This window comes from Daucus carota, chromosome 7, assembly GCF_001625215.2.
Source record: "Daucus carota subsp. sativus chromosome 7, DH1 v3.0, whole genome shotgun sequence".
NCBI lineage: Eukaryota > Viridiplantae > Streptophyta > Magnoliopsida > Apiales > Apiaceae > Daucus > Daucus carota.
The window spans coordinates 11,728,305-11,755,440 of record NC_030387.2 but is presented as its reverse complement, the minus strand read 5'-3'; the positions used below and the strand labels follow the sequence as shown (position 1 = coordinate 11,755,440).

General features: G+C 35.7%; 1 long non-coding RNA gene across 1 annotated transcript; it reads right to left on the bottom strand.

Moving 5' to 3' along the window:
• Nucleotides 1-29: 29 nt before the first annotated feature.
• LOC135147769 (uncharacterized) lies at nt 30-26,858 on the bottom strand. Its single transcript, XR_010285583.1, has 3 exons — nt 26,735-26,858; nt 23,255-23,340; nt 30-237 (listed from the first exon to the last, which is right to left on the bottom strand). It is a non-coding gene; the product is annotated as an uncharacterized LOC135147769 (long non-coding RNA).
• Between the last annotated feature and the right edge of the window lie 278 nt (nt 26,859-27,136).

Here is a 27,136-nt window from a genome sequence, read left to right as displayed (position 1 = left end):
GAAGTGAATCACTACATTGAATATTGGGATCCGTCTGAAGTTCTATTAGAGTACCAAAATGCAATAGAATCAAAAAGTATCCAAAAAAAATTATGAGGTATCTTTGATAATGGCAAAGGCTTTTACATCTTTCAAAAAAAGACTGATTGAGTGATCGCCTAGTCAGCACCTTCTGCATATGACCTGAGTCTATAAGCGTGTCATCTTTGTCTTGATTATGACCGGATCAGTCCACTCCTGCAAACAACCAATAACTCTATTCAAAAATCTTAAAACTTAGCAAGCATCTCAAAGGATAAGTTATACATAAACAAGATTAATAGTAAGGTTCAGAGACACTAGACCCACCTTTGGTCAAAAGTAACTGTCAGTGAATGGTATTTATGTTTGTATACTTTATGAGAACTTTTAACGTCTCGCTCACATGAAGAAAGTTCTTATTAAATCATACTGTTCTAATGTGAATTTCATTTATAGTGTATACAATGTGCCAAAAGTAAGTCGGATTGTGTTGCTAAAGATGATGGTACTTTTGTGCCTAAAGATGAGAAAAAGAAACAAAAGCAGCCGCCGCGTAAGGAAATAAAATTAAACTGTATATAATATAATTTAGTGTGTGTAACAGTGTAGGTAGGTATATTTTCAATTAATGCAGGTTTGTAAAAGTTAGTGTAGATCGATGGAACAATAATACTAATATCAATACTCTCCTTTTTTTAACTGCGGCAACTGAGACTATGTAACGCCTGTAATATTTGACTTATATATATTACAGTATTTCATTTTTGGTGATATATAAAGCTTCGTGTCTTAATTGTTAAATTATGTGAATTTGACTCATTTATTGTTATGTGACTTCCGATTATAGTTAGAATGTACCTGTTTAATATTTGAGGGATAAATCTCGCTACGCGATTAAATGATATTACTAGTTGCGACAGTTTTAACTTTATATTAATAAATGTGATCGTTGTCGCTACCCGATTTAATAATAATAGAGATATATGCGATTTAGTGATGTTTGATGAATTGCGAGTAACCGATAAACTTTAACTTGTAAAATAGCGAATTGATATATATATCTCTCTCTCTCGTGATATTACGTGTATTATATTCGTGCTTTTATATTTTGTGTAATGCGAATATAAGAGCCTTTATTGAATATAATCTTTTAAATTCATTCTTTGTCCGAAATCTTTGAATACTATTTTATTAAACTTCTTAAATCCCATATTATTTGTGATATTAATTTCAAGATTTATAGATTTGTACTTTATTTATTAAAACTCTTTCTTTTAATACTTTTTAAATCACACTTTAATTATTTATCAAATGTCTACTCTACCCTTGCATGCATTTTACACTAACACTTGGAGAAGGGATAATCTAGTCATTTCTACAATCCACTACCACAATTTTGGTCAAGTCAAGCACAAGACAACAAAATAATGCATACTCCCACACCCCACTTATTCTTATACACCACGGAAATCAAAACCGTCTTCTCTCATCTCTCTCTTCTCTCTCCCTCACCTCTCCCTCTCGGCTGATCTCTAAACCCTCCCCTCTCTTCACCATTTTCTTCCATTCTTCATCATTTCAAGCTTTTGGAGGCCAAGACTTTCATCATCCAAGCTTGTATCTTCATTTTGAGGTTAAAACCTATGTTGCATGTTGAATTTGGAACCGAAATGGGGCCTTAGTTCTTGTGAGCTTAGGGTCACCATTTTGGAGGTTCCTAAAGATGAGCTTGATGTGTTTTTGGAGAGGTTTTATACCTTCATTTGGCCAAAACACACATGTTTCATCACCCTCGGCAATGACCCTTAAGGGAGCCGAAGGGAATGGTTTGTTTTGGAGACTTGAATTCGAAATGTATGAAGTTTTGTTATGTTTCAAGAGATTTTGGTTCTTTTACAAGATGTTATATAAAGGTTTAGAGCTTGCATGTTATGATTTGTACAAGAAATATGTGAAACTAGTGATCTTAAGCCATGATTTTCGAGTGGATGCTATATGTGATGATTTGGAGTTTTTAACTTGGTTTTTGGTCAATGCATGCTATTATTCTTGTGAAATATGGTTGGTTCTTAACATGTATGATAGTTTACAATGATAATCAGTGGTTATTTTGAGAGTATCATGTTCATATATTCGAAATTTTGCTCATGTATGCACCCTGAAAATTATGCTCTGTTTTGGCTCATTATTTTGCTTCGGCATTGTATTTTATTTGGTTAAAAGTTGTGATATCTTTCTTGGTGAGGATAGTCAGTAGATATATGTATCATGTAGAGTAGGTTTGTGGCTTGTTTGCTTGGATTATGGTGTTTAAAAGGGAGTTAAGGTGGAAGGAGTCACACACACACCCCAAAGCAGATGTTTACACCATAGAAACCTTGAGAAATGGAGATGTCATGCTTAGGCCCTCATAGGCCCAAGTTATCTGGAGTTGGGACTTGGTATATACAAGTCTCCAGTAGCCATAAGAGTCATAAAAACAATCATTTACATAGGTACACACACACATTTTTGAGTATAGGGCAGAACAGGGCACTTTAGGACCAATTGCATCCTTGAGTGGTTAAAGCTATGTCATTGGTGAGGCCCTCATGGGACCTTGATTTAGATGAGCTTAGGGAAGTCTTAGGAAGCTATTTGAGTCATTGGATTGGTGTATTGAGTGAGTTTAGTGAGTTTCAAGTTGGTAAGATCAGGGCAGTCCCCACAGCAAGTCAAGGTGTTCTGTGCCAACTTGGCATGGAGGCCCAAGGAGGCCTGAGCAAGGCCTTAGTGTCATTCCAAGTGCACAACTTATATTTAGGTCTTAGGTATCCAGAGGAGTCACAATTTTGCCAAAGCACATGGTGGAAACATCTGTTTTTGCCAAGGCCCTCCAAGAGGTGCCAAACTGCCTAATTAGAATAGTCACTTGAGTGCATTAGTTTTAAAGACCCTTGTGCCTAATTAGAATAGTCACACCACTTCAGAAAGTCAGTTTAGGATCATATCAACCCTTAGAAGTCAATTTAGAGTGAATGCCTTAAGTGGAGATGCCTCATTTCCACTAAAGAACACAAGTGTCACACATAGAGTCACATTTTAGAACCAACTTAGGGTGCATTGCATTTGAGTGTGTCATCAGTGAGGTCTTGACCTCATATTGAGTCCATGAGTTAGTTTTAGGACATATTAGATAGTGCAAGTTAGTTTAAGTCAATGCACTTAGTGTAGATGCATTATTTTTACCAAGGCAGACAAGTGTCGCCAAGGTAAGCATACTAATAAGTCACTTAGGTTGCACTTCACTTGTAAGTCTTGGGAGGTAGGGCACAAGTGTGCCTTACTATTAATTGGTTAAATTGAGGTCAGTAGAGTATAGTTAGGAGGTGTTGGTCTTAGACCTTATGTGTTACGTGATTAATTACTTAAGTGACTTAGGTATAATTAGAGGATTATTAAGTGATAATAGTTAAGTAATAAAATGCCATGCTTTACTTGTTATGTGCATTACTTGATGAATATGTTACTCGTTTTAATTAAATTTAAGTGTATATTTTATATATATGTATATATTTATTTATATATATATATATATATATTTATACACGAAAGGATAGTTAGCCTTGTAGTGACGAGGATACTATTAATTATAGGTGCAAGTAGGAGGCCAGGCAAGGAACCCCTAGAAGCATCTGTACAAGAGCTCAGTAAGCTTAGTCCAGGCAAGTGGAACTCTATACTCTCCTTTATACTTGCTTCATAATTGTATACCTTGCGAATGTTGAATTATTGTTTACTTAGAACTGAATCACCTTATCAGTCCCTTATGATCATAACTTTGGATTCCAATAATACCCTTAATACTTGAATTATCTTTTTTCATATAATATCACCTTATACCCACATGAATACGCTCTAATAGTCCCATGATGAATAATGAGAAGTTGATACCCCACATTAAACTGAATTACCTCTTTTGGAACCCTGATCTTAATAACATTCCCTATTTTGAGAAATATCACTTGTGTTTTAAAAACACCTTGCTTAATGACTTGTCTTTGATCAAGACCCCTTTTTGAAAATGAATTGAATTGAAAGACCTTAAAAAGGAATGGGAAAATAGATTTTTTTTTGCCACCCAACTTTTTATTTATTTAGAAACCTATCACTGAACTATAATTTTTTTCTTTTTTGTCACTAATGTTAGGTTCGGATTTTTTTTGCCACTAACGTTAGGTTCGGATTTGATTATTAACACTATGTTATTTTTTTAGCATTATTAAAATATAGTGTTAGTCTGCAATATTATGGTGATCTGATATGTGTCTATATCTTTATATGTATTACTACATATGTGTCCCAGGTAGTTTACCTTGGAAGACGAGAGTTGGACACGAATTTTGAGGCACCTAAACAAATTAGTTTCAAAAATTATTTTATTTTATTTTTTCTGAATAAAATTTAACGTTTTAATTTAAAATTGGTTTTTTTTCCTTAAAAAAAAACGTTGGATTTTTTTGGTCACTAACGTTAGGTTTTGATTTGATTATTAACAATATGTTATTTTTTTAGCATTATAAAAATATAGTGGTAGTCTGCAATATTATGGTGATATGATATGGGGCTTTTTTTATTCATAACCACGTTTTCAATCTTATTTTCAAAAATACTACCTTATCCAATCTTATTTTCAAAAATACTACCTTCTCTAAAATATTTTCAAAAATACTGTGGTTGCATATGCAACCTCATATGCAACCTCATATGCAACTAAATGCAACTGAAAATTGTAAGTTGCAACTGATGTATGGGTGCCCCTGACGGGGCCATTAGATTGCAAAAGAATCAACTGAATGCAACCTCATATGCAACTAAATGCAATTGAAAACTGTAAGTTACAACTGATGTATGGGTGCCCCTGGCGGGGCCATTAGGTTGCAATAGAATCAACTGAATGCAACATCCTATGCAAATAAATGCAACCTCATATGCAACTGAAAACTGTAAGTTAAAACAGATGTGCCCCTAGCGGGGCCATTAGATTACAATAGAATCAACTGAATGCAACCATATGCAACTGAATACAACCATATGCAACCATATATGCAATTGAATTCCTGATTTCAAGTTCCAGTTTTCAAATGTCATTTTTGACCTCATCTTTGGATTCCAAATGAGATCGAAAATGACATTTGAAAACTGGAACTTGAAATCAGGAATTCAGTTGCATATATGGTTGCATATGCAACCACCGTATTTTTGGAAAATATTTTCAAAAAGATAGTATTTTTGAAAATATTTTAGAGAAGGTAGTACTTTCGAAAATAAGATCGGAGAAGGTAGTATTTTTGAAAATAAGATTGAAAAAACAGTATACAAGATAATTCCCCTATGATATGTGTCTATAACATTATACTCCCTCTGTTTTTTTTATATGACGCTTTGACTTTTGGCACACACTTTTAAGTGCTTTGACCGGGTAGTTAAAAATATTATTTTTTAAAATTTCTTTTTCTGAATAATAATATATAATCAAAATTTTTATTCAGAAAAAAAGTTCAAAAAGTAATATTTTTAACTACCCGGTCAATACACTTAAAAGTGTGTGCCAAAAGTCTAAGCGTTATATAAAAAAAACAGAGGGAGTATATAGTTTACTTTGAAGTACGAGAGTGTAACACACATTTCAAACTCTCGTCCTCCAAGATAAACTACTAGGACACATATGGAGTACTCTCTCCGTCTCAATTTATAGGTCCTTTTGGAAAAAACACGCATATTAAGAAAATAGTTAGTTACATATAATTTAGTCTCATGTATCATAAATTTGTACATTGATAAGGGAGAAAAAAGTTGAGTTTCAAAAAAATCACAATAAATATAGGGATTTAGTGCATTGAGAAATGAGAATAATGTTGAGTTCAAAAGAAAATCATAATTAATATAGGAATAAATTTGTATTGAAAGAAGAGAGGGTCAAGCATTTTGGGACAAATTTTTATTCCAAAAAGGACCTATAAATTGAGACTGAGGGAGTACTACTTATAAAGATATACACACATATCAGATCACCATTATATTGCAGACTACCACTATATTTTAATAATGTTAAAAAGAATAACATAGTGTTAATAATCAAATCCGAACCTAACGTTAGTGACAAAAAAAATCCGAACCTAACTTTAGTGACAGAAAAGAAAAAAATTATAATTCAGTGGTAAGTTTCTAAATAAAAACTAAGTTGGGTGGTAAAAAAATCTATTTTCCCAAAAGGAATTGGATAATAATTTATTTAAGACTGAGGCGCCAGTCAACTATTGCAGCATCAGTAGCGGGGAGCCTGATGTCTGTTTATGGCCAATGTGTGCCGAGGATCCTCCCTGGTTGAATCACTTTATGTGGTTCGGAGCTTGGTGTGGGCTGATCACCCCTTAATGCTCGTAGTGCTGTGTGTTTCCAATTCTAATAAACTTGTTATCTCACATAGCACCTTTACTTGTGATTATACCTTGTCATAGCCATTGTTATTATTGCACTTGATTATACCGCATATTGTGAACTGTTATAGATTGTTTTCACTTGCTGAGCTTTTTGCTCATATATATTGTTGTTTATTATAACCCTTCAGTGAAACCCGAGAATGACCCGATTCAAGCAGACCGCCCGTAAGTCTACCTCAGGATCAGGGATTGCGTATCGCCGTATGATGGAGCAGGTTGGGAACTCGTAGTTCCCTAATTTTATCTTTTGGAACTTTTGGGATTTAAAAGGTGTAGTAATGACTTAGACTTAAATTTTTGGTTTGTAATAACTTTAGATGTTGTTCATACTCATTCCTGGTGATTCCGGGATTATGGATTTAGACTTGTAGATTAATACATTATAATTCTGTAGTTTAATTTAATATCGTATTATGCATGCTTTAGTCGGTTATTTATGGTGGTTCCATCACAGACTAGCGATGGTCGTGATGCATCAGAGTATCCAGCATTTAAGGCAGTGTCCATTAAGAACACCGTCGAACATGGGTGTGCGCACACAATTAGGGCAAATGGGATTAAGACCCCTGGTGCAACATCAATGAACTGTTTAACTCTTCAAATTATGCAAGGATGAAGATGTCATTATTGTTGCAACGGAACTCCCCTGCTGCAGCATCAAGATTGTTTGTGCCTCCAATAGTTCATGGACCCAGTCAACAACAAAGAATTGGTCAGAATCAGGTATCTAAGCATTATGATTATACTGGTGAAAACCTTAACAAGTACTTACATAATGATTATATTTGTAAAAACCATAACTTATAATGAAATGTTTGTGAAACTTCAGATTGTTGATACACAACCGACTATATGATGACTGGATCATTGTAGCCCAAAACAATCTATTGCTGGGAAAGTTTTTGAAAGGCATATGTTCAGCCTATTTGTAATTAAAGAGGTACCAACTCAACTCTGATAAGAAAGCAAGGTAAATAGCAAGTACTGTTGAAGGAATCCGTACGAAGAACGTCAAGTGAATTATTGAAATTATATGTCTGAGGAATTTCAGGATGCTGCTGCACACCACTGGAAGAAGTTCATTAATATGTTCAAGCCTCAGTGTACAAATAATCCTTTGTAGCACGTCCAGAAGTCCAGAAGGTATAAAGTTTTAATACTTTATATATTCAGAAGATTCCATACTATTGTTACTAATGAAGAAGAACTACGAAGACAATGAATCGACGAACAAGCCACATCTCAAGTGTCTATTTGATAAAGAATATTTAATTCAGCTAGATACAGATGAACCAGACAGTACATTTGTGTGTCAGCTACTCTAATTAAGTATTCTGCATCAACTACAAGTGGCCGTTCAATCTTGACAAAGATCTACAACATTCATCAAAGCCTGGAGTCCCTGTTGTTGAAGAAATATAATTTAATAAATATTTCTTTAATTATTTCACTTATCAAAATAATTAAATTAGTTGTATAATTTATTTATTAAATTAATTCACCTTCGAATTAATTTAATTTATGAATTTATATAATTAATATAATTAAGTGAGTGATTATTGAGTATTTATTCAATTAAATATAAAGGTTTTATTGAGTAAATGACTCGGCATGACATTCTCAGAGAATGTCATACCGTGTCATTGTTTTAGACTTTCTCAGCATGACTTCATGAAGTCATACCGTGTCTGTGCTACAGACATTGTCCGTATGGCTTTAACAAGTCATACCGTTTGCTTGCTTTAGGCTTTGTCTGATATGACTTATTAAGTCATACCGTGTCATCCATTCAGACATTGGCAGTTGTGTGTATGACTTGCGTTATCATGACATATAAATGTCATACCGAAGTGTTCTACATGGCTTTTGATGTGTAAGTCATACCGAATGACTTAATGACCAAGTTTAAAATGTCATACCGTGCCTATGCAGTATGACATTGCTTGTTTATGTCATTCCTTCTTCTTGTTTGGCATGGCTTTGTTGTTTTAAGTCATTCCTAATCTAGAAAGTCATTCCTTTCAATGTCATACCTAGATCTAAGTGGTTTGCCTATAAATATGGCCTCACTTCTTCATTTCCAAGTGTTCAAGCATTGTAAAAGCTTTCAAGTTGTTTGTAACTTGCAATTGTTATATCCACAGTTTTCTGTGCTTTGATCACTCGATTGTTTTAATCACTAAGTTAGAATACATCCTGTCGAATTTATTCTACGAACTTTAGTGGACATTAAAACGAACCTTATTAATTATATAACGACTTAAAACATTGTTATATTAATTAATTAAAATCTGATTAACAAGTTTAATTCAAATCAGATTATTCCGCCGCGATTTTTAGTGACGATTGTATTCAACCCCCCCTTCTACAATCGTTTCAGGACCTAACAATTGGCATCAGAGCAGTTGATACCATTTTTCCGTATCAGATCCTATACACACTCTGTAACGTCCAAATATTTTTTATTCGAATTAATTTTATTTCAAAAATTAATTCTGATTTAAAATATTTTTCTTTCAAAAATCCAAATCTCATCCAAACACTATTCACTTCAAATCCTTAAACATGAGTACACAAAAGATCAGTAGCATTAAAATCCCACCGTTCAGCAAGGAACACTTTGGCCTATGGAAGAGGCACATGTTATTATTCCTCCGCACAGCCAACAGAAAATATATCGGGATATTAAACAAAGGTGTTTCTATTCCGATGAAAGTCATATTAGCACACGAAGAAGAAGGTGTGTTAATACCTCATCAGACCATTCCGAAAGAACTTCATGAGTATACAGATGAAGAGGGTGAACAGATGAACTTAGATGACGCTCTTCAACTAATTTTGGTGGAATCTCTAGATCCAGTAATGTACAATGCTGTTGTTAATTGTACAAACGCCAAGCAAATCTGGGATACGTTAGAGATCATCAATGAAGGCTCAGATGAAGTTAGAGAAAACAAGAAAGAGATACTGATGGCTCAGTATGAACAGTTTGGTTCCAATCCCGGAGAAGGGATTTCAGAAGTGTTTATCAGACTTAATAATCTGATTAATAATCTAAATTTAAATGGGAAATACTACGACAAGAAAGAGGTCAACATGAAATTCCTCTTAACACTTCCTGAACATTTGGAACACAGAATCACTGCCATCAGGGAAAGCAGAGATCTGAATGAGATATCTCTGGAGAGACTCTACGGAGTGTTGAAAACTTATGAACTTGAACAAGTTCAAAGTAAACAGAGATATGGCTGGGGTAAAACACTGAACCATTCGAGAGCTCTAGTTGTTGAGTCACCTGTACCGGAAGAGAAGAAGGATGTTGTTGTTCCTTCTAAAACCACTCAGGAATTTGTTGTACCTGAGATGGGTCAGACTGCCTCTTCCAGTGGTGACGAAGAGTTCTATACAATGGAAGAGCTAGAACAATTAGAAGATCAATCTCTATCTCTGTTTGCCAAGAAGTTTGGAAACATGAGATTCGGGAAGAATCCCTCCTACAAGTACAAACCTACTGTGAACAGGTTTCAGAAAGGAGGTTATTCATCTTCTACGAGCAAAGGAGGATACAAGACTGGGATGGTGGATAGAAGCAAGTTCAAATGCTTCAACTGTGGTGAACCAGGACACTTTGCAACTGAATGCAAACAGCCCAAGGTTCAAGGAAAAAGAAAAGATTCCTACGATGAGCTGAAGCAGAAGTATGATGCACTTGTGAGAAAGCATCAGGGTACTTCTGGAAATCAGAATTACAAAAGCAAGTCTTATCTGGCAGAAGGGAAAAGCTGGGATGATAAAGATAGTGATGAAGAGGAGCAGCTAGGGAATGTTGCTCTTATGGCTAATGCTGGATCATCTTCACCTCCTCCTGCTGGAAGCTTTCAGGTAGATCCTACATGCCCTAAACTTTTTATGCAATTAGGACTCGAAAGAGATGATGCTATTAAAAAGTTGAAAGCTGCCAATCTTAAAATTGATACACTAGTCTTAGATATTCATGCTTATAAAATGAATGAGATGAACGTATTAAAACCTAAAATAGAACAACTGACTATGGATTTAGGATTACAATGTGCTAAAGTCAAAGTTCTAGAGAAAGGTGAGATTGCGTTAAGACTTCAGCTAGAGGAAGAGAAAGTGAAATGTAAAGCCTTTAAGGATGCCTCCACTATAGTCAAAGAACTTAATGATAAACAAGAGATCAAGAGAACTGTTGGAATAGGTTTTGACTATAACAAATCCGTAGGTAAGGCTAGTAACATTACTCCTTTTAAGAAGAGTGCTGAAGAGAGAGGGATTCCTTTTGTTTTGAAAGATTCCCTTAAACCTTTGTTTAAAACCTCAGAAGCTGAACCTCTTTTAGAGACTCCTGTTGTCATTAGATATGAACTAAAACAGGAAGACCTTAAAATGAAAGAGAGTAATGAAATGAGAGATGAGATTCTGACAAACCTGAAACCAATTAAAGTAAAAGGCAATGTTAGGTTGCCTAAAGCTGGTTTAGGTGTCAACTCTGAGAGAACTAAATTCAACAAGCCCAATAATTTTGTGAATAGTAAGAACAAGAACAATAGATGTCATTCTACTGAGAACTTTAAATCTAATAACAGAGTTAGAGTAGAATCTGTTGACGTTCCTACTGTGATGACTGATATTCCTGTTGCTCCTACTTTTGATGCATGTCATAAATACTGTGGTGTTGATAATTGTATGACTTGTGCTTTCAATTTGATGTCTGCATATTTTAAAAATTTGCATGCTAAAAATGAAAACACATCACCTAGACAACACACAAACAACAAGCATGCTAGATCAAAGACTGCTAGTCCTTCTCTCAAGAGAAAGGAGACTTATGTTCCAAAGCCTAAAACTAAGGTTTATAAGGCTGTTGTTAAGGAAGTAAGTTCAGTCAAGTCTGAACCAAGTATCAGTCCAAGGGGCTCTGTTGTATTACCTGATAGAAATCAATTCTTTAAGTTTGCTGGACCCAATCAAGTGTGGGTCCCAAAGAATGTTTAATCAAGCTGTCTTTTGCAGGGTGCCAGTGGAATTGTTCGTGTTACCTGGGTGCTTGACAGTGGAGCGTCAATGCACATGACTGGCAATAAATCCCTGCTGGAGGACATAAGAGAAGGAGCTGGCCCTACAGTCAGTTTTGCTGATAATAGCAAAGGTCGTACTGTGGGATATGGCAAGTACAAAATTGGAAGGATCATCATAGAAGATATTGCAATAGTTGAAGGACTTCAACATAATCTCCTGAGTGTCAGTCAATTCTGTGACAAAGGATATTATGTTCATTTTGAAAAGGAGATATGTATCATTAAACATATCAAGGATAAGCGTCCTTCACTATGTGGCATAAGGAAAGGCAATATATTCGTAGCTGATTTATCTTCAGGACCAGGAAACGAAGTTCACTGTTTCTACGCCAAAGCGTCTGCTGAAGATAGTTGGTTATGGCATAAGAAGCTCTCACACCTCAACTTCAAAACCATGAACTCTCTAGTCAAGAGAGATCTTGTGAGAGGTTTGCCTTCCCTGGAATTCTCATCTGATGATCTTTGTGAAGCTTGTCAGAAAGGAAAAGCGAAGAGAGCATCTCACAAAGGCAAAACCATCAATACCATTACAGATCCACTTCATTTGTTGCATATGGATCTGTTTGGCCCTGTGAATGTTGCATCCATTGATGGAGGAAGATATGCCTTGGTTATTGTGGATGACTTCTCAAAATTTACTTGGGTTTACTTCCTGGCTTCTAAGGATGAAACCCCGTTGACAGTGATTGATCATATAAAGTTAGTTGAATTGGATAGAGGTGTGCCAGTCAAAGCTGTAAGGTCAGACAATGGCACAGAATTCAAGAATCAAACTCTAATCAACTTTTACTCTGAAAAGGGAATTAGAAGGCAGTATTCAGCACCAAGGACTCCTCAGCAGAATGGAGTCGTCGAAAGAAAGAATCGTACACTGATTGAAGCTGCAAGGACTATGATTGCTGAATCAAAGCTTCCACTGTACTTTTGGGCTGAAGCTGTGTCTACTGCCTGCTATACCCAAAATAGAACTTTGATCAACAAGGATCATATGAAAACTCCATTTCATCTGTATAACAACAAGAAACCTTATGTCAAACATCTTCATGTCTTTGGAGCCAAGTGTTATGTTCTCAAGGATGGTGAAGAGAACTTGAACAAGTTTGAGCCAAAGGCATCTGAAGCAATTTTTGTTGGTTATACAAATAATGCTTATAGAGTTTTTGTAATTGATACTCTGTCAGTGAAAGTTAGTGTCAATGTAACATTTGATGACACTAAACTACCAAGTTTACAATCTGCTGATCCATCTGAATCTCTGAGGTTTGACAACTATCCAGATTCTGATTCAGATGATGATGTGCCACCTGAGGTTGCAACAGGTGATGACAACAATGATAATGATCCAGGCAATGGTGGAGGAAATGGCAATAATGCTGGAGATTCCACTAATGCTAGTGGTGGATCATCAAGTCAACCTGGCAACAACTCAGGGGGAGCTGGTGGATCAACTAGTCATACACATCAGCCTAATGATGATACTGCTGAATCATCAAGGACACAACTTCCAAGGGAAAGGATTTGGAGCAGAGATCATCCCTTTGATCTGATTATTGGTGATCCTGATGTTGGTGTAAGGACTAGAAGTGCTACGACAAATGAATGTCTATTCTCTGGCTTTCTTTCACAATTAGAACCAAAGAAAATAGACGAAGCACTTGCTGATCCTGATTGGGTTCTTGCCATGCAAGAAGAACTCAATCAATTTGAGAGACAAGAAGTCTGGGCCCTGGTTCCAAGACCAAAAGGAAAGTCTACAATTGGATCTAGATGGGTCTTCCGTAACAAGTTAGATGGTGATGGCATTGTTGTGAGAAACAAAGCCAGACTGGTTGCAAAAGGTTATTCTCAAGAAGAAGGATTTGATTATGATGAAACCTATGCTCCAGTTGCTCGTCTTGAAGCCATCAGAATATTTCTTGCATTTGCTGCACACTCCAACTTCAGAGTTTATCAGATGGATGTGAAAAGTGCATTTCTGAATGGAAAGCTGGAAGAAGAAGTATATCTGGAACAGCCCCCTGGCTTTGAAAATCCAGAATTTGCTGATTTTGTGTACTTCCTATTCAAAGCTGTCTATGGGCTTAAGCAATCACCAAGGACATGGTATGACACCCTCTCTGAATTTTTGATTGAAAATAAATTTACTAGAGGTGTCATAGACAAAACTCTCTTTTACAAATTGCATGATAATGATATGATATTTGTTCAAATATATGTTGATGATATTATATTTGGTTCTACTAACGACAACTTGTGCAAGAGATTTGCTAAGTTAATGCAGAGTAACTATGAGATGAGTATGATGGGTGAGCTATCCTACTTCCTTGGTCTTCAAGTAAGCCAGAAGGAAGATGGAATCTTTATTTGCCAGTCAAAGTATGTCAGAGATCTTCTAAGAAAGTACAATCTAGAAGACTGTTCACCGGCAAAGACACCCATGGCCACTGCCACAAAGCTTGACCAGGATAAATCTGGTAAGAAAGTTGATATCACAAGCTATCGAGGTATGATTGGCTCATTACTCTATCTCACTGCTAGTAGACCAGATATTATGTTTGCAACATGTTTATGTGCTAGGTTTCAGGCTGATCCTAAAGAATCACATCTTATAGCCGTCAAAAGAATCTTTAGATATCTTAAGGGTACACCTGGTTTAGGTATTTGGTACCCTAAGAATACTGGTTTTGACTTAACCGGCTATACAGATTCTGATTATGCAGGTTGCAGGATTGACAGAAAGAGTACGTCTGGAAGTTGTCAATTTCTAGGACGTCGATTGGTTTCCTGGTACAGCAAGAAGCAACACTCCGTGTCCACTTCTACTGCTGAAGCTGAGTACATAGCTGCTGGCAGTTGCTGTGCTCAGATTCTCTGGATCAGAAACCAATTAAATGATTATGGTATTTCGATCGACAAAATTCCAATATTTTGTGACAATACCAGTGCCATAGCCATTTCAAACAATCCAGTACAACACTCCCGAACCAAGCACATAGATATCAGGTATCATTTCATTCGAGAACATGTCATGAATGGTACTGTGGTGTTACATTTCGTACCCACAGCTGATCAAATTGCCGACATCTTCACTAAACCACTTGATGAATCCACTTTCTCTAAGTTGGTTTGTGAGCTAGGGATGTTAAATATGCCATGATTCTCTTTGTATATATTTTATATGAATTATATATATTATTATATATTTTTGTGAATTTTCTGTGTAATTATATCTATTTTATTAGTTTTTATATAATTGTTTGTAAATTATCTGATAATTTTTCTGTGTAATTATGCATGTTCATATGTGTCTCTATAATTTTCTAAGTGCTGCATACTCTCCTGTAATATTCTCCATGCATTTAGATAATTATATGTATTTATTTTATATATTGTGTGTATTAGATTTTTGATTATAAGTGCAAAAGGTTTTAATTGTTTTTAATAATCAAAAATCCTAATATTCTATTTTCAGTTTTATTAAAATCCCGTTTTATTGAGCTCGGTATGACATTTTTAGAAAATGTCATACCGGCTGTAGCTTCTACGGTACTACACACTACGGCATGACCTTTTAAAAGAAAGTCATACCGTAGTCATCACCTACCCCCTGTCCAGATCTCGGTATGACATTTTGAGCAAATGTCATACCGCACTTCACAATTTGTCATACTCACTCGTTCGGTATGACATTTCTTTGTTAAGTCATACCGACCATTCAAAAGTCGTATGACTTAACAAAAGAAAGTCATACCTCATTTCTTCATCTCCTCCACACGCCTACACGCACAGACATTGTTCTTGAGCTCGATTTTTTCAAGTTTTTGCATCAAAACTTGCTGGTTACTTTAATTCAAGCCCATAAAGCTTGCTGGTTACTAATTTCTCACCAAGACAAGTCAAAGTGCTGCCGGATTTTTGATTTTTCAAACCGAGTTTGACTGGGTCGACTGAGTCAAGACGCGTTGGACCGAGTTTGCCCGAGTTCTTGCCGGTTCTGTGACCCTCTTGCCGTGGATTACTTGTTCTGATCAGTTTGTGGAAGTTTGAATCAAAAGTTTTTGAAACCCTTGTTTTTGGATTTCGGATTTTAGGGTTTTAAGAGTGTAATTGGGGATTTTTGAAGTTAGTGAGGGCTAAGACATTGTTTGGAGACTAATTTGTGCCATTTTAAGGATTAATTAAATTTTAATTCGATTTTACACATTTAAATCGAATTATTAATTAATTAATTAATTGATTTGTTAATTATTAATTGAAATTTGTGAGAAATTTGAAAATTATTATTTTATTTGAAAAATTCTCACTTAATTCAATTTTTAATTTTAAAAATGGCCGGTCGTTTTGTTATCGAGGAGACTAATTTGAATGGATTTTTCGACCCCGAGGCCAGTTTGGCTCGTTTTAGACCGTGGGTCCGGTTTCTGAATAGCCAGTCGCTCGTCAGCACTGCTATTACAGCTCATGCAGATCTCCAGATACAGCCTATTCAGGACTTCTACACGACAGCCCTGAACACTACTTTGTTGGATAATCATCGGATTTCTGGAGATGTACACAGAGGACGTACGATTACTGTCAGCACTGATGATGTTAATAGGGTTTTGGGGTTTCCCGGGGATAATTTTGTTGAACTCCCTACCGAAGCTGAACTCTCCAATTTCTTCGAGACAATCTTATATCAGGGAGAGATCAATTTACCTAGAATGTTGAAAGGCAATCTGAAGCCTGAGTGGGATCTTTTCTTCGACACTTTGGCTAAAGTGTTTGCTCCGACCACTCGCAAGAACTTTAATGTGATAACCTCGCTGCTTCAGAAGATTGGGTTCAGCATTGTTTATAATCGTCGGATTAACTTTGGAAAGCTTATTCTTCAAGCCATTCTTTCCAAGTTAGGGCCCTTAAGGAACAGATCTGTTGAACAGAACGCGAAGGTTGCATGCTTTTATCCTCGCTTCATCATGTTGTTTCTGAATGACAAGATGACAGACGCTGAGAAGGAACACTACTCCAACTCTCCTGTGGCACAAGTTCCTCGTGCCTGCACCAAACTTATGACTCAGTTGGATAACAAGAATAAATTTGCTAATGTTCCACTAATCACCACTCCTCACTTGCTCCAAATGTTCAATGCTCCTCTTCAACCATATCAAATGCAAGTGGCTCATCCACCTCAACCTCAACAACAACAGCAGCAGCAGCAACAGCTTCAAGAACCTCAACCCCTACAGACTCAACAACCTACACTTCAACATCAACAACAACTTCTACAACAACAACAACAGCAGCATTCACCTCAACAATCTCAAGAAGCACAATCTTCACACCACTCATCCAACCAATCATCATATCACTCCCCCATCCTTCAAACAGAACAATCTAACCCTTCATTTGAAGATCAAACTTTGGATTATGATCTCTTCGAGCATCAACCATCTTCATCTGAACCTCTCCCACACCAAACACAATCCCAAATCATCCCACAAACACAATCTACCTCACAACCCCTACCCTCTGACTCTCCTATCAACCCAGAGCTGCAGTCCTTTCGTCAGGACCTACAGGTAGCTCAGGTACTTTCTAACTTATCATCTAATTTTAATGTTGATACGTCAGATTATCGTTGTGATCTTGTTTGTGACATGGATTTTGTTTTCCAGCCTACCAGCAATGAACCTGACAACACACAGGTTCATAACCTAGCTGAAGATTCTCTTCAACAAATATTCGTTTCTCCAAACACATCAACCAACACTTCAATGCAACCTGTTCGTAAAGTTGCGAGGAAACGGAGTTCGAGTAGTTTGATGAATAAACCCACAGCTCTGTCTCCCTCAAAGAAGCAAAGGGTGGAAACTTTGGAGACAACTGTAGCCTCATCTGTGCCTTCCCAACAAGGCTCAGATTTTGAAATGGCAGATAAGCAGTCTCTGGACCCATTCTCTCTACAGGATGTGGCCATTGAAATTGACCGTCCGGCCGCGGTAACTTGTACTGAGTCAAGCACTGCACTAGCACTCACGCTAGTGCCAACCCAAACAGATACACAGGTTACTATGTTTACTGAGTGCACAGATTTTCAAAATCAATGTATTATTTATGAAAACTTTGCTGATCTCCCTTTCTTTTCTGATCAGGCGGAACTTGGCAGCATGCAAGTTAATCTGCCCTCACAGGCTTCCGGAGGACAATTTGTTCCTCCACTACCTTTGAACCCATCTCAGGGGACATTGGTAGTATATACAGGTACAGCGGGAAGAGTGAATGAACAGAGTGATGTAAGGCAAACACCGAGCGATACACATGCACGTGAGGCTAGTGAAACAGCTTTGAGTGTACGTGAGGTGAGTGCACACACTGACCCGGCTCTGTTTGAGGAACAAATGGCTAAGTTACGAGCAGAATTAGCCAGAATGATTGCTGAGAATGAAAAGCTCAAGGGTGCACAGTTGGTGACCCTACAACAGAAGACTGAGGAGAGGCCATCCAGTTCGTACAGGGATGAGCTTAAAGAAGAAATCCATGACTTGGCTGTTGAAATGAGGTCTAATCATGAACTTTACATGTCCAAATTTGAGACCATCGACAGCAAGTTAGATCAACTCCTCAGAAACTCCAACAAGTCTGATGATCAACCCTCTGGAGAGGATCCCTCAACTAAGGGGGAGAATAGAGACAAAGGTGACAGGGATGATAGAGGCAATAGCTCAAATCAAAGCAACAAGGGAAATACCACTTCTGGATCTGCCCCTGACAAAGAAACTCATAAGTCTAAAGGCAAAGAACCGTTACATCAGTCCGATAATGTTTTCAATTCTGATAGTTATGATGACTATCCACAGGATATGGATGATGATGACATCTTCGATGCTACCTATCGTCAAGCAGAAGGAGAAGAAGGTATATTTGATGAGGGTTATTTGTTTCAGGATGAAGAACCTGTTGACCTAGAACATGAGGAGAATGTCCGGAAGTTCAAAGCTGAAAATGAAGCTAGGAAGCGTAAGCTTCGTGATTTCCAAAAACTTCTAGAGGACAAGTTGATCACAGAAGAACAAATCAAGATCGAGAAACAGAAAATCTATGATGCTGCAATCAAGCAGAAGAATCTTGATATAAGGAGAAAAGAAGGAAAAAGCTGGGACATTGCAAGAAGAATCTTTAATGGACCTCAAAGGGAGCCTTTCGACGACAAAAAGTTCTTATCTCTGATCTATGATCTTAGAGAGGTAAACCCTGACGAGGATGTCTTTATGCATGCCTTTGCTTTGGAATTGAATTATGTGACAGTGGGGGTCAACAATCTGCTAGAGCAATGGGAGCTAATTGTCTATACACAGAGGAATGGTTCTTTCAGATTATCTGTCGAATCTCTGAAATCATTCTCTGTATCTGAGCTCTGGGTACTTCGGAATAAGGTAAAGCGCAGCTCCAACCTGAATGAACTTCTTCGTGACAAACTGCTGGAACAAGCTGTATTCAACAGTCCTCAGGTTGTCAGGAATCCTTATTGTGTTAAGTTCATTCACAAGGAGATCTTCAGCACTGTCTATCTGAACGAAGAAGCCTTGCCAAAGTATCCAGCTAAACAACTTGCTCTTGCCTCCACTCTTTTAAGAACCAAGGGCTTTGCTTCTAAAGCTAAGTCTGATGCTGATGATGTGATTCTTGCTTACTGCACTCGAAAGAATGTTGCTCAATACTTTCGAAGGATGAAAAATGTTACAAAATCTCAGCCATCAGACTTCCGCGAAGACCCTGTGGATTTGGAAGTACTTCATCAACTGGCTCTGGCAAAGGAACGAAAGAAGCGTGGTGAATCCACTACATCTGAAGTGCCAACCAGGGAAGAACCATCAACTCCTATCCTTCACACGTCTGATATCGAAGAAGGAGAAGTTGATCTTTAGATTCATTAGGGATTTGTAATATATGTTCAAAAAGAACATCCTTTTGTAATCTATTGTAATCTTTTGAATTCTGGTCAATGTTTAATGAAATACCAGAAACTTTTTGCTATTTACAATTCATGTTTAATCCTTTGTCTTATCAGTTAGTTGAGTTATCCTCTCGATAATTTGCATGTTATGTTAACAAACAAATAGGGGGAGATTGAAAGGCATATGTTCAGCCTATTTGTAATTAAAGAGGTACCAACTCAACTCTGATAAGAAAGCAAGGTAAATAGCAAGTACTGTTGAAGGAATCCGTACGAAGAACGTCAAGTGAATTATTGAAATTATATGTCTGAGGAATTTCAGGATGCTGCTGCACACCACTGGAAGAAGTTCATTAATATGTTCAAGCCTCAGTGTACAAATAATCCTTTGTAGCACGTCCAGAAGTCCAGAAGGTATAAAGTTTTAATACTTTATATATTCAGAAGATTCCATACTATTGTTACTAATGAAGAAGAACTACGAAGACAATGAATCGACGAACAAGCCACATCTCAAGTGTCTATTTGATAAAGAATATTTAATTCAGCTAGATACAGATGAACCAGACAGTACATTTGTGTGTCAGCTACTCTAATTAAGTATTCTGCATCAACTACAAGTGGCCGTTCAATCTTGACAAAGATCTACAACATTCATCAAAGCCTGGAGTCCCTGTTGTTGAAGAAATATAATTTAATAAATATTTCTTTAATTATTTCACTTATCAAAATAATTAAATTAGTTGTATAATTTATTTATTAAATTAATTCACCTTCGAATTAATTTAATTTATGAATTTATATAATTAATATAATTAAGTGAGTGATTATTGAGTATTTATTCAATTAAATATAAAGGTTTTATTGAGTAAATGACTCGGCATGACATTCTCAGAGAATGTCATACCGTGTCATTGTTTTAGACTTTCTCAGCATGACTTCATGAAGTCATACCGTGTCTGTGCTACAGACATTGTCCGTATGGCTTTAACAAGTCATACCGTTTGCTTGCTTTAGGCTTTGTCTGATATGACTTATTAAGTCATACCGTGTCATCCATTCAGACATTGGCAGTTGTGTGTATGACTTGCGTTATCATGACATATAAATGTCATACCGAAGTGTTCTACATGGCTTTTGATGTGTAAGTCATACCGAATGACTTAATGACCAAGTTTAAAATGTCATACCGTGCCTATGCAGTATGACATTGCTTGTTTATGTCATTCCTTCTTCTTGTTTGGCATGGCTTTGTTGTTTTAAGTCATTCCTAATCTAGAAAGTCATTCCTTTCAATGTCATACCTAGATCTAAGTGGTTTGCCTATAAATATGGCCTCACTTCTTCATTTCCAAGTGTTCAAGCATTGTAAAAGCTTTCAAGTTGTTTGTAACTTGCAATTGTTATATCCACAGTTTTCTGTGCTTTGATCACTCGATTGTTTTAATCACTAAGTTAGAATACATCCTGTCGAATTTATTCTACGAACTTTAGTGGACATTAAAACGAACCTTATTAATTATATAACGACTTAAAACATTGTTATATTAATTAATTAAAATCTGATTAACAAGTTTAATTCAAATCAGATTATTCCGCCGCGATTTTTAGTGACGATTGTATTCAACCCCCCCTTCTACAATCGTTTCAGGACCTAACAGTTTTTCATCAGCTTGAAAGTCTTTGATGTAATGCATGATCAATTCTAGTGAACTAAGAAAGAATATTAATATATGATAGAATATCTAGATCATGTATAGTCAATTACTTTGCTTTTATTTCTGGGGTTGTACACTGTGCATGTAACCCCAGCAACAAAAGCAAAGTAATTGACTATACATGATCTTGATATTCTATCATATATTGATATTCTTACTTAATTCACTAGAACTGATCATGAAATACATCAGAGACTTTCAAGCTGATGAAAAACATTCCCACCAATAGATTGTTTTGGGCTACAATGATCCAGTCATCATATGGTCGGTTGTGAATCATCAATCTGAAGTTTCACAAACATTTCACCATAAGTTAAGGTTTTTACAAATATAATTATTATGTAAGTACTTGTTAAGGTTTTCACCAGTATAATTATAATGCTTAAATACATGATTCCGACCAATTCTTAGTTGTTGACTGGGTCCTGGAACTATTGGAGGCACAAACAATCTTGATGCTGTAGCAGGGGAGTTCCGTTGCAACAATAATGACATCTTCATCCTTGCAGAAATTGAAGAGTCAAACAGTTCATTGATGTTGCACTAGGGGTCTAAATCCCATTTGCGCTAATTGTGTGCGCACACTCATGTTCGACGGTGTTCTTAATGGACACTGCCTGAAATGTTGGATACTCTGATGCATCACCGCCATCGCTAGTCTCAGTTGATGCAGTTAAAAAAGGAGAGTATTGATATTAGTATTATCGTTCCATCGATCTACACTAACTTTTACAAACCTGCATTAATAAAAAATATACCTACCTACACCGTTACACACACTAAAATGATCATTGATATTATATACAGTTTAACTTGATTTCCTCACGCAGCGGCTGCTCTTGCTTCTTTTTCTCATCTTTAGGTACAAAACTACCATCAGCTTTAACAACACAATCCGACTAACTTTTGGCACATTGCATACGCTATAAATGAAAGTCACATTTGAACAATACGATTTAAAATAAGAATTTTCTTCATGTTAGCGAGACATTAAAACTTCTTATAAAGTATAAAAATATAAATACCATTCACTGATAGTTACTTTTGATCATAGGTGGGTGTAGTGTCTCTGAACCTTACATTTAATATTGTTCATGTAAAACTTATCCTTTGAGATGCTTGCTCAGTTTTCAGATTTTTTAGTAGAGTTACTGGTTGTTTGCAGGAGTGGACTGATCCGGTCATAATCAAGACAAAGATGAGACGCTTATAGACTCAGGTGATATGCAAAAGGTGCTGACTAGGTGATCACTCAATCAATCATTTTTTGAAAGATGCTAAAGCCTTTGCCATGATCAAAGATACCTCAGAACTTTTTTGGATACTTTTCGATTCTCTTGCATTTTGGTACTCTAATAGAACTTCGGACGGCTCCTAGTACTCAATGTAGTGATTCATTTCTGTGTAGTAATTAAGTATAATAATAGTTGTCGATATTTGGGATTAAATTGAGTTATGTTAAATTAAATTGAGTTTCTAGTATGATTAAATTAAAGTATGAGTGAATTTGTAGTAGTGAAAGTAACAAAATGTGACAACTCGGCTAAAAAATTTAACAAATAGCTTAAAAATCTAACACGGCAATGTGACTCGGCCAGTAGCTCAGTAAAACAGAATTCAATGCCTAGGAAACTCTGTTGCAACTCTGTAAATTCAAAACTACACAGCACCTTGGAACTAAAAATCAACCAACAGACGCAACTCGCAATTTATTCCTTTCACATCAAAACAAAACTCAAAGCGGAACAGGGGCTGCACATCAATATACACAGCAACACAAGCGCAAAAACAAACTTCAAAAGTACAACCAATCGGCTAAATACAAAGTGACACAGGCAAAAAACGAAAAGAAAAACAGGCCATACACAAACTCAGTAGATCATCACAAACCAAACTCAAGCAAATTGTAGAACTCATAATGTCACTCAGGCATATCATCAAACACGTTGTATAAATGAAGGGAGGTGCGAATATAAGAAAATATAAAGAATCAGTTACCTTAAACTCAAAGAATTGAACCCGAATGAAGCCCCAAATCAAAACCCTAATTCTAATTGAAGAAATTATTGAACCAGGCTGAAGACCTGAGATAAAAAGAAAGCCCAAATTAACAGCAAAAATAGTGAAAAATAGAACTAAAATTGAATGGCTTAGAAAGAAACCTAACTTCTATGAGTGTGTGTACCGTGAGTATGAGTGTGTACACAAAGAATAGGGAAAGAAAGTGAGAGGAGAGGAGAGCGTCGAGAAGGTGGGTACAGAGAAGGTAAGTGGGCGTGTGGATTGGGCGGGTTTTTTGCCGGTCATCTAATTTTCATCAAATTTCATCGGCATAAAAAGATTTCATCATATCTTATATTCTTATTATACAATTTCGATACTTTAAGTAAGTGTTTAAATATTCATCTGAAAATGTGAAAAGATATTTTTAATTTTATTTTCACTTATTAGTAACTAATTAAGAAGCCGCGTGTTGCGACGCCCTATAAAAATTATATTAATAATGGTTATGACGCCCTATAACAATCACACCAACCAAAACTTATGAATTTGGATGGTTTCTATTGGCTTACCTTCTTTAACAATGGTGAACCCCCTTGCAGTTACAACAATCACACCAATCAAAATCTTCCAATTTTATAAATGCTAGTGCTTATCATGTGTTCATGGGCACACACTAGACAAACCCTTTTATAATATATTCAGCTCATATTATGTGTCGTGGTTGATGTCCCATTTTTTAGAATGAATATTTAAAATGTATATATGCGGTATTATTTTGTACGCTCACCAAGAATGCTAACAAAAAACAATGTCACAGTTTTCAATCACAAAAGATTAATCATATTTAAAAATTATGCTGTGATTAATCGTATTTATGTGCGGAGATTCTCAATATATTTTGTATCTATTGTTTATTAATTTATACAAAAGAAAACAGATGGGACGTTTCCAATACATTAAGCAAGTATGTTAAAATAAATAATATATTAAAAGTATATTCGGAAATTAATCAAAATAATTAATCAAAAGATATTAAAATAATATAATACTTAGTTTATTTTATTTATTATACTAGTTTTTTTTAAAAAAAATTATTATGATTAATCAGATTTAAAAAAGTATACAAATATGAAAAACTGGACACCAGAAGAACATCAATTATAAGTTCTAAAAGATTATTCAATGCTAACACGAGGGAGTGGCAGAAGAAAGCTTGAAACACTATAGGCGGTCAGGCGGAGGAGTAAACAAGCATGGTCAGGAGTACAGGCTGCCTTCCACTCTCAGTCACAGCGTTTGTTGCACACGTTTTCCCGGTTTGGTTTATTTATTTCAATTGTGATCATGAAGTACATTTGTTTGAAGTTGGATGATTGAACCGTATATCACTAAACAAGCGTGGTTGGTATGTATAAAGAGAAAAACTTCAGTGACAAGAAGATATTTAAGCCTAAATTTTATGTTCGGGACAAGACTAGCTAGACACCGAGTTGGGTGATTTCCACCAATTTGACTGTTATAAAACACCATCAAATAAGTCTTGATTTTTTTGAAAACATTCCTACATCACTAAAATCACAAGAATTTAACATCCGTACGGATGGATCGTTGAATAAAGAAATTAAAAAAAGTATAAACTTCATTTTGGACAAAACTAGTCCACTGAGTTGGGTACATTTGTTTGAAGTTGAATGATTGAACCGTATATTTCTAAACAAGCGTGGTTAGTATGTATAAAGAGACAAACTTTAGTGACAATAGGATATTTAAGCCTAAATTTTATGTTCGGGACAAGGCTAGCTAGTACACCGAGTTGGGTGATTTCTACCAATTTGACTGTTATAAAACACCATCAAATAAGTCTTGATTTTTTTTGAAAACATTCCCACATCACTAAAATCACAAGAATTTAACATCCGTACGGATGGATCGTTGAAAAAAAAATTAAAAAAAAAATATAAACTTCATTTAGGACAAAACTAGTCCACCGAGTGGGGTGTTTTTACTAATTTCACTTTTATAAATATCATCAAATAAGACTTGATATTTTTAAAAAAGATTTTCACATCACTAAATTCACAAGAATTTAACATCCGTAAGGATGGATCGTTGAAAATGAATTATAAAAAAACACAAACTTCGTTCGGGACAAGACTGGTACACCGAGTTGGGGGAGTTGGGGGTTTTCACCAATTTAATTGTTACAAAACACCATCAAATAAGTCTTGATTTTCTTGAAAAAAAAATCTCACATCACTAAAATCACAAGAATTTAACATCCGTACGGATTGATCGTTGAAAATGAATTTAAAAAAATATATAAACTTCATTTAGGACAAAACTAGTCCACCGAGTTGGGTGTTTTTACTAATTTGACTATTTTAAAATATCATTAAATAAGTCTTGATTTTTTAAAAAAATTCTCACATCACTAAAATCACAAGAATTTTACATCCGTACGGATGAATCGTTGAAAATGAATTTAAAAAATATAAACTTCATTTAGAACAAAACTAGTCCGTCAAGTTGGGTGTTTTTACGAATTTGACTGTTATAAAACACCATCAAATAAGTCTTGATTGTTTTGAAAAAAATTCTCACATCTTTAAACTCACAAGAATTTTGCATCCTAACGGATGGATCGTTGAAAATGAATTTTTTAAAATAATACAAACTTCATGTGGGACAAAACTAGTCTACTGAGTTGGATGGTTTTACCAATTTGACTATTATAAAATGCAATCAAATAAGTCTTGATTTTCTTAAAAAAATTCTCACATTACTAAAATCACAAGAATTTAACATTCGTACGGATGGACCATTGAAAATTTATTTAAAAAAATATACGGACTTCATTCGGGAAAAGACAAATAATTATGAAAACTAAAAACACAAAGGCAACACTTCGATACTTATTTCCACGCTTATAAATATGACTGCGTCTGGTCATATTACCACTTCCGACTAAAGTTGGTCGAATAATAAATATGACCAAAACCGGTCAAACATAGCTTTCAAACATTCTGAAATTTATCTTCAAAAAAAAAACATTCTGATTTATTTTGCAGGAAATTTCCCGCTCAAAAAATAAATATGACCGGCTTTATTATTGACCGATTCTCGTCAAATTTAGTGACGTCAGAATAACTTTTATTGGAGGAAAATTTGCCTCCTAAATTTTGTTAGGTCCCACATTATAAATATGACTGGATATATATGAACGTCATTTAATATGACTACCATCAGTCATATATAATGGTAGTAAAAATTATTTGGTCATATTTAGCTTTGAGTTGTATATTTCGTGATTTGACCTTAAATATGACCGCGAGCAGTCATATTTGAGGTCGGTCATATTTACCTGTTTTTCTTTTAGTGATAAATAGGCCACGAAGCTCCTTGTGAGAGAGACACGTAAGAACCATGCAAAAATAAGAAGCCAAGATAGTATAAAAGAGAGGAAAAAAGACACACCAGGGAGGATCTTTTAGTGTTAGTTATGGAATTCTAAAGCATATTTGCTACGACTTATGCTGACGAAAACCGCCGCCATCACTATGCATTACAGTTTCAACTTCTTCTTGACAAATTGGACACCCCACCTGCACTGGAACGTGTTTTGAATAAAGATTTGTTAAGTGGGTCAACAATTTGATAATACAAGCCAAACAAGATATAAAACCTTAGGTGGATCTTTTAAACGTCGGAGTGTTCTTCACATTATAGACCGATTATCCTCATACCACACCTTCCATGAACTTAAAGTCTTTTATATGCACTTTTAACCGTGTGCATGCCCATATTCTCCCATTTTCGAAACCTTATATCCTCCCCATTAGAGTCACCTAGTTGTATATTGCATTTGTTTCTCTGGTC